Below are 9,205 nucleotides of genomic sequence, written 5' to 3'. Positions count from 1 at the left end.
TTTTCGCGTTATAATTGACTTGTGCTCAGTACTACGATTTATGGTAATTGTACTTTGAAATGTACTTTGTTTAAGAACTTCAAAGGGATCTATTGTTTTCACGAAAAACAAATTTAAACACGTTGACAACTTTGCACTATGGGTAAACTTTTCTTTCCTAATTCTTTGCGGTATTGTATTGTTAACATATTTTTGAAGCAAATGGTTAATAAATGGCCCCATTTTAAGAAAAAGAAGTGTAAAGTGATTAATTGAAACGCGTGCTAGTTTAGATTTCCAAGAACAAAGGTTCACTGAGTCGCCTCGTTGTAGAGTATTTGAATATTTACTCGCAAAACACGAGTCTTTAACCTGACACGAGCTTGTGTTTGCTTACTATTGATTGCGAGAATTCATTGTGTTTCTTGTTCAGGTAATCGACGAAAACATTTAATTCTATATATCGTGGGTAAAAAGCTTTTCCTAAAGTACGCTGTATGGCTGTCAGATTGATTATGGTTTTATTGTCAAGACTGAAGATTTGAGAATAATGATAAAGTTCACGGTAGCCTAAACGTGGCCAGATAAGTCACTTAGAGAATAATTGTTGAAGGTTTTTTAAAAGTAAGGAAAATATTTTGATGAAAGCATTACAGCGGGTATGATAATAGCAGACACGTGGCTAATGAAAGATCCAGCTGGCCCAAACACATGGTGTGTATTCACACCGCTGCAAATCATCTATAATCTGCGCCTAAATATACACTACGTAAATACAAAATATGCTCTACATCCTCAGAAAAGCATAACAAGAAATAGTGTATTATAAACAATCTGAGCTGTTCAGTTGCGTTTGCAAGTTGTTCTAAGCAATTTGACGGAGGAATTTGATTTTGCTGAGGTCAAGGATCACCGAGCAAGAAATAGTTTTCAGAGGGATTTTAATTGTCAATCTTCTCCTTTTCTTTCAGTGCTGAATAGTGAGCGAGGCCGCCTGAAAATCGCGTCGGTTTATGATCTGATCAGGCGTAACGGAGTTTTACACATGTAAGATTTGCGGCTTGATAATCACATCCACGCATTCAAGTTACAACGTGTAATAGTAAATTTAAATTATATAACTCCTTGAAGAGCCGGCCTGAGCTAACAAAAGAAAAGAAACTTTAAGTTTCCATGAGCGAATGACTGGTACTCATAAAAGGGATAAGTCTGAACCCCTAAAATATTTCGCTTCTCAGAGCAGAAAAGTTTCTAAACTGAAAAAAACAAAAATTAACAAACATCTTCCAAACGAGTGGTCGCACTTTCATCCTCGACCAAACCTTATCGTCTTTTATAAGTAAAGCACAATAAACAGCATCACAGAAAAATCATTGCTAGGACCAACAAAGGAATAGATTTTAACGGGCCACTTCCAAACTGAGGGAAGGTGACCTTTTTGCCCGAAAAAATAAAAAAATAAAAAACGAAAAAAAAACAAAAACAAAACAAACAAACCAACAAACAAAGAAACGATCTCATGCCTCTTGCATAAGAGACGATACAATCCGTTGGTCCTCTGATTTGGCCTCGAAGCAGCAGTTTGGGTAAATATATTATTTGGGACGAGAGCACCAATCAAAGGAAGATTTACTAAGCGATGTACACGACTGGCTTAGTGATCACCTGTTCATGCTCAGAGATGCTGGATAATAAGCAGGGGAGTGCCCCCGAGTTGCAGCTTAGAACAGGAGAGCAGAAGGCTTTCTTATTACAAAATGCGACAAGGTTTTGTTATAAAGGTGCGATGGATGTATTACAAATAGAGTTATTACAAACTGCAACGATTTACAAAGTGCGACTAAAACACGGTATCTTTCTTATTTAAAACTAAGGTATATAAGTGCGAACTACTCTTTCCTCGTCAATCGTTATGTGCACCATCTGCCAGCAGCTTATGCCACTGGAGGACCTCTGTCACTGTCAGTGGACTGTGACGAAACGCACAAAACATAACGCCGGTGAGCGTAGCCCTGGTTACCAATTGGAACTTCTGTCCTCGGTTGTTCAAAGAGCGCATGATTCTTGACTATCCGGTGGATAAATCCCTATCCATCGGATAAAATGTACTCCAGCTAATACATTTTATCTAGTGGATAGCGACTTATCCGTTGGGTAAAGTTATCCGCTCTTTGAACAACTGGGGCCAGAACAGACTGGACATCCGACGTCAGCAGTTACGCCAGAAGTTCAGTCGCCCCGGATCATTTTTTAGCTAAAATTTTTCAAAAACTTTCGGTCGTGAAACAGGAGTTAGTGAACTTCCTCTTCAACTTTGTCTTCATTCCACGATTTTGCGTTCATTAGTGGATGTAGTTCTATAAAATTCTACAAACACTGGGGATTGCGTTTGTTTTACGCCATATGGGGGCAGGATGACATGCTATAACCTTTGTAACGGTTAGAAAATTGGTTCTTGACCTGTGTAACGATAGGTTTTTGGCGATTTAAACAATAATCATATATTATGATATTTAACACTTATATAGCATAATTTCCATTTCAATGTTCAATTGCGCTTTACAAAAGCTCTATAAATTGATAAGAAATATAGAAATATAAAAATTAATCAATTAAATCAGGTCTACTTGAGATGGCCCTAAAGGAGGTTGCTTTTGGTCGCCGGCAATGGTAAAATAGGGAAGAACTCTGGACACACGGTCGGCGTCTGTTCACAATATGTAAATGCAGTTCACTAAGCCTTTCACTGACTATAAAGACAAAATTTCCTGGGGAGTAAATAACCACAATAAGCATTATCCATTACTTTAATCGATATCTCGGCTTTTACATCAGTATAAAATGCAGCTATTATGGGCCTAGGTGCTTGTTTACAATTTAAACCGGAAAGTTGTGGACTTCCTTTTCGGCAATTTCGAAAAGCAATTTTAAAAAACCACCATGTACTTCTATTTAGTATACGGCGACGATTTCGATTGATCCAAGTAAAAATGAAGATTTTTTGAACTGAGCTGAAATATTCCTCTCCACAAACATTTACCATGTTAATATTTCGGCTCGACCACTATACAAATGAGGCAACCCGTATAAAGAAAACTGAACATGTTTTGATGTCCATTATGAACTTCAAATTCTCATCAGGCAATCACCCTCAAGGCCTTATTTCTCTCCATTTGCCTAAACTTCAGCAACCCTTCTTTGTTCTTATTTCAAAACATCCTAAAAATACGCGGAATTTTGGACTGAAACGTTAGTGAGATATAACAACAACAAAAAAAGAGGTTGAAACTTAGAAAACACTTAGCTCTTGGGCATAACATATTTTAGAAGACTTTTTCAATTGTTGTACATTAAAGTGGTTGTTTACAAGAGGTAGCTAGGAGGTGGTCGCAAAAAAACGAAAACAATTTTTTTTCTAGATTGCTAGTATAAAAACGATGATCGGAAACTTTGCCACATAGATCAGAGATATCTAAGTTAGGGCACGCGCGCTGTTTTGTTCTGTTGACTGAAAAGGAACCAGTTTACATTGAAAGGTAAGTCAAACTACAACTAAGACTCAGCTTTGCCGGGGAAATTTTTGATTTCTAGAGCGACGCAAAACCCGATTCTTCTCATAGAATTCTTCATGTGTTATCTAACTCCAGTTTAGTTTTGGAACCTGTTAAACGAACATCGCCGCTTTAAAGTTAATTTACGCCCTTCCACCTTCCACCTGCCTCCTTCTTGGGGAAAAATCAATCGGTAAACTATGCCTCAACAGGGTCGTGTACCCTGCATCTGGGCTATGAAACTTTTTGCCAAAAAATCGCTTAAGTACTGCTTTCCAATAACATTTTATAGCATTTCTTGAAATACTTTTATTTTGATGATAAGAGAAGCAGAGACCGATACAACGTAGAATTACGGTTTAAAGGTTACTATATTTCGGCTGGCCAAACCAGCCTTCTTCAGGTATAATGAAAATTTACATTGGGACACACGTTTATATAGCTGACAAATATTTGCGCAATAGCGGAACTACGTAAAACTAAAATGATTGACAGTAAATATGAAGCAAATGAAATAATAGTAACAAAAAATAAAATAAATAAAAGGAAAAAGCTAGTACATTTCTTCGCGAATATTAAGGCCATGCGGAGAGAGTGTTCTGCCTTTTGAGATTAAAAAGGCTTCCCTGGCCTTACGGATTGAGTCTCGGTTAGAGTAGACTTTTTCTATGGGGATTAATTGCATGTCGTTAGCGGTGTGGTTAGGAGCGGTGAGGAAGTGTTCTGCGGCTGTGGTGGGTTTAGATTTAGTGTTAGGGTTATCTATGGTGCGGCGGTGTTCATTAAAGCGGTCTTTTAAGCGTCGTTTAGTCTCTCCTATGTATTGTAAATTACAGGGGTTACATTGGATCATGTAGATTAGATTTTTAGTTTCACAGGTCAGGTTAGATTTGATAGGGCGCGTTTCACCAGTGGAAAAGAAGGTGTAGTTAGTGAGACCATCAGAAATGTATGGGCAAGTGGCGCAATTTTTGCCGCAACGATAGGAGCCGGAAGGGAGTTGTGGGTGGGGATTAGTCGAGTTAGAAGAAAGTTTAGCCGAAACCAGTAAGTCACGTAGGTTAGGAGATCGTCTGAAAGCCACAACAGGCAAATTTGGAAAAACCTTTTTGCAGCGGTCAGACGAGTGCAGTAAATGATAATGTTTTTTTATGATGTTGGAGATGTGAGGAAGCGATGGGTTAAAAGTCGTAATAAAAGGTACACGCGTAGGTTTGTTCATGTCTTTAGTTTGTAAAGCGAGTCTGCGTGGGATGTTGGCGGCACGTTGTATTTGTTTAGTGACAAAGTTTCGTTTGTAGCCTCGTTTGAGTAGGTATGTAGTAAGTTGTGCAGTGCGTATATTAAACGTTTCGTCAGTAGAACAAATACGTCGTAAGCGGAGTGCTAGACTGAAAGGAATAGCATTTTTTGTATGCAGGGGATGGCAAGATGAATACAGTAGATGTTGGTGTTTGTCTGTAGGTTTAGTGTACAGGTCAGTGCTGATGTTACCGTCGTTCGTTAAAGAAACATTAACATCAAGGAAAGATACGTTAGTAGAAGAGTGCGAGCTAGTGAATTTAATGGTAGGGTGAATGTTGTTAAGATAATCGATGAAGATTTTTAAGTTATCCAGACCTTCAGTCCAGATCATAAAAATATCATCAATATAACGAAACCACATGTGAGGGTGAAATGGGGCATTTTTCAAAGCATTCGCTTCGAAATGGCCAAGAAAAAGGTTGGCAAAAGAGGGGGCCATTTTAGTACCCATGGCTGTGCCGTGGATCTGAAGGTAGTGGTTATCGTTAAAAGAAAAATTATTCATGGTAAGAATCATGCGAATGAGGTCACAGAGTGTGCCAGTGGGAATGTTACTATGAAGGCGAGTACGTAGGAAATGGTCACAAGCATTAATACCTTCGTTATGTGGAATATTAGTGTATAAAGATGAGACATCAAGTGTGACTAACAATGAATTAGAGGGTAGCTTACCGATGGTAAGAAGTTTGTTAAGGAAGTCATTAGTGTCTTTAACAAAGGATGGTAATTTGTGAACTAAAGGTTGAAGGTGATAGTCGACAAATTGAGATATGCGTTCGGTGGGATGGCTATTAGATGAAACAATGGGACGTCCTGGGTTTCCGGGTTTGTGTATTTTGGGTAGTATGTAAAAGCGTCCTGGTTTTACGTCAGTTTGTATGAGGTATTTTCTAGTTTTCTCGTTGATAAGTCTGTCATGATACATCCTGTTAACATAAAAAGTTACACGTTTTTGTATGTCAGCAGTTATGTCTTCGTTCAAGCGTTTGTAAAATTTTGAGTCATTAAGTTGTCTGTTACATTCGTCGATGTACCAAGTTTTGTCCATAACAACAGTACCGGAACCTTTGTCAGCGGGTTTTATAATTATGTCTTGTCGTTGTTTAAGTTGGCTAATGGCCTGTCTCTCTGTAGCAGTAAGGTTGTCACGGATTTTGTTAGGTGTACCAGTAGTTATGTCAAGTTTAACAGCGTCTAAAAAAGTGTCAAGAGCTCGTTCTCTGTCTGTGGGGGGATTCCAAGTACTTTTGTTATGGAAAGGAGTGTCGTCTTTGTTAGCGTTCGCGGTGTTGCTGTTATCGTCAAAAAAATACTCAGTAAGTCGCATGCGTCGAGAGAAGTCGTAGATGTCAGCTGAAACTTCTGACCAGTCAATATGTCGTGGTGTGGGACAGAATGTAAGTCCACGTGCAAGGATTGATGTTTCGTCGGTAGATAGAGAATAGCTAGAGAGGTTAATAACAGAAGAATTATCTAGTTGAATGTTAGCGGGTTTGGTTTTACGGCGAGACCGTTTACGCGTGGGTGTGACGTTAGAAGATTGAGTTGAGTTAGAGATGTTATGTGTGACATAAGAAGACGTGTCGTTATTATTAGTAATGCTGTTGACCTGTGGGTTAACAAGGCTGTTATAGGTAAAATTATTGTTGTCTATAATACGGCGGATCGGAGCGGTCTTTTTGGCACGTCGGTTGGTAAGTAGAGACTCAAGCGATAAGGCCATAGAATCCAGTTTGGTTGAATAAAATAAAAATTCATCTTGTGTACAGGAGTTGCGTAATAGTTCCATGTGGTTTGAGAGTTCCATTGAAAGTTGCTTTATCTTGTGTTTACATTCGGCGATTAATAGTTTCAGGTAGTGGTAAGCAGTAGAGTGTGAGATGTATCTCCATCGTCGATAGAGTTTGTAGTTCATGTATAGTGGCGGTAGCTGTGGGTATAGTGATGCTGGAATGAAGTTGTTGTCTTTGTAAAAGGAGTAATTCTGAAGGTGATGTTTGTATCGTGTGAGCTTGAGGTAGATTCTTTTCGTGGCGTTGAAAAGCCTTTAGCGTTAAGTGTTTTCCCCAAATGTATTTGCAAGTGTTTTAGTTTGAAACTGTTGTAATTGTAAGCGTCCGTTTGTAAGAGCTGTTAAAAAAAATCACTTACGTTATAATCCGCAAGTACAAGATCGAGATTTATTTGAAAAATATTTTAAAAAAGAAAAAGTGCTCTTTCCTACCAACGTTGTCAAGTCGGTTGTCTTATTACCAGTCTTTTAACCTCCCTGGTATGGGTGGACAAAAGGATGCAATGAATTTTACGTAATAGCTTTCTGACGTTAAAACACAGGTAAGCCATTTCGTGAGGTGGTCACAAGTATTTACAGCATTTAGGTGCGGTCATTTTGTGCGGAAGTTGGGTATCGTAAACTAGTAAAACAAGTTTTACATTAGCAATTTAAAGGTACGATGTAATCTAACGTGGAAAAGACTACCAAATGGGGCATAGGGCTAAGAGAACAACCGGCGAGCGGGGCGACCGGAGCACGGTTTGGGGGTGAGAAAGAAAGAGAGGGAACTCCCTCCCTTTCTTTCTTACCATGCCCCCTTTCCGAGTTTGGCAATTCTCTTCGCCCTACACCCCACTTGGAGCCTGCTCACAGGCTAGATTTATTCGCAGTGTGCGATTAAAAACTCCATGTGAATATCTGGAAAAGCAAATAATGACCAGGTCACCCGCCCCCCTCAAATCAAGACGATAAGAATGATATTCCTTAACGGTTTTCAAATTTATTCTTTTTAAGCAGAGAATTTGTCGAAAAATAAGTAGCGTACAGACTTGGTGTATAAGCGCTGGTACGAAACTGCAAATCATTCAAACAACTCAGGGAGTACTTGCCGCCATTGTAAAGGACTGTTTACATTATTAAATAATAATAATAATAATAATAATAATAATAATAATAATAATAATAATAATAATAATAATAATAATAAATAGCAATGTTGAATGACGTTTTAATGGCTCCATGTCATCATTTTCAAATTCGTGCAAGCCCGATTACGCGGGTTAGTTATATAATGAAAATAATGACACGGAGTCATCGAAACGTCATTCAACATTCGTATCGCTTCTCTTTATTTTAATTTAAATTGTTTATCGAAAACCTCCGTTATTACATTATGCCATTATTTATTATCATTATCTTGAAATATGCTTCTAAAATGAAAACTAACACAAGGTAGGAGTATTCGAGTAAGGCTGCCTGCAGACATTTTAGGCGCTTTATATCTCGCGTCAATGCAGGAATGAGCTTGGAAAGTTATCCCTCCATATTTTAAGAAACCACCTTGTTTCGGGATCGGATTAGTTGGGACATGGTCTACGACTTCCTAATCCCGACCGCTGACCTTACTGCTGGCACATCCTTCACAAAACAGACACCCTTGCTATCAGTAATTGTTCTTGACTGTGTGGCACTGGACCCCAGTTTGGTGGCCGCTTGAAATAGATTTGATCCTGGCCTAGTTGCCCAAAGGTGGGAAGCAGGGCGACTCATACCATTTCGTTAAGGAGTACTTGTATAAGACGTATAATCGAGCAAATAATTGAGTACATTGATGGGAAAAACACTTGGTCATGGGTGTTTCTTTCCCTGAGAGTGAGCGTCCATTTTGTGTACCCCTCCACGTACCCCTCCATGAATCAGTTTCCTTGTTTTAAAGTAAACGGGAATTACCTAATCTATATAGCAACTGCTAAGACTTGTGGTTTGACAACCTTTCCCACTTAGAGAAAGAAAAACTTCATTGAAATTTATTCCGAACCAGTTCATGGTAAAAAAGTTAATTTTCGATAATTTCGACCTATTTTTTTTTAATTTCACCACACCTGACAATTTGCTAACCCACACGTGCAGAGATTTAAAAAATTTTAATTGAAAAATACTGTATCCACTAAACGATTAATTATTGTTTTTTACTGGAGAGCGAAACGGCTCGTCCATAACATGTGAGCAGGTGCTATGAAAAATATTTTTGAATTTATTTCGGAAGTTATTTTTTTAGAATACTCAAGTTTTCCTGCTAAGTCATTTTTGAATGATTAAATGGCTTTTCAGGAAAACTTTAGTCTCCTGTTAAATTGAAGGCAAAAATAAATAATAAGAAAAAGAAAATAACTGTTGCACGAGACCTGTTTTTAAATAAATCATTTTTTAAATAAAGCAATTTTTTAGCCGAGGTTAGCCTGATTTATCTCAAAAAGAAATTACCGGCTGCTAATTCAATCGAAGACAAAGTACCTTGCCGACACAATAAATGCAGACACTTCCGTTAAAACGCCTATTTAGATAACAGCAGTCTTATCTTTACATTGCCACAAAT

The sequence above is a fragment of the Pavona decussata genome, unplaced genomic scaffold (assembly GCF_977016875.1).
Source record: "Pavona decussata unplaced genomic scaffold, jaPavDecu1.1 SCAFFOLD_300, whole genome shotgun sequence".
NCBI classification, from domain to species: Eukaryota; Metazoa; Cnidaria; class Anthozoa; order Scleractinia; family Agariciidae; genus Pavona; species Pavona decussata.
Note: the sequence above shows the minus strand (reverse complement) of the source record.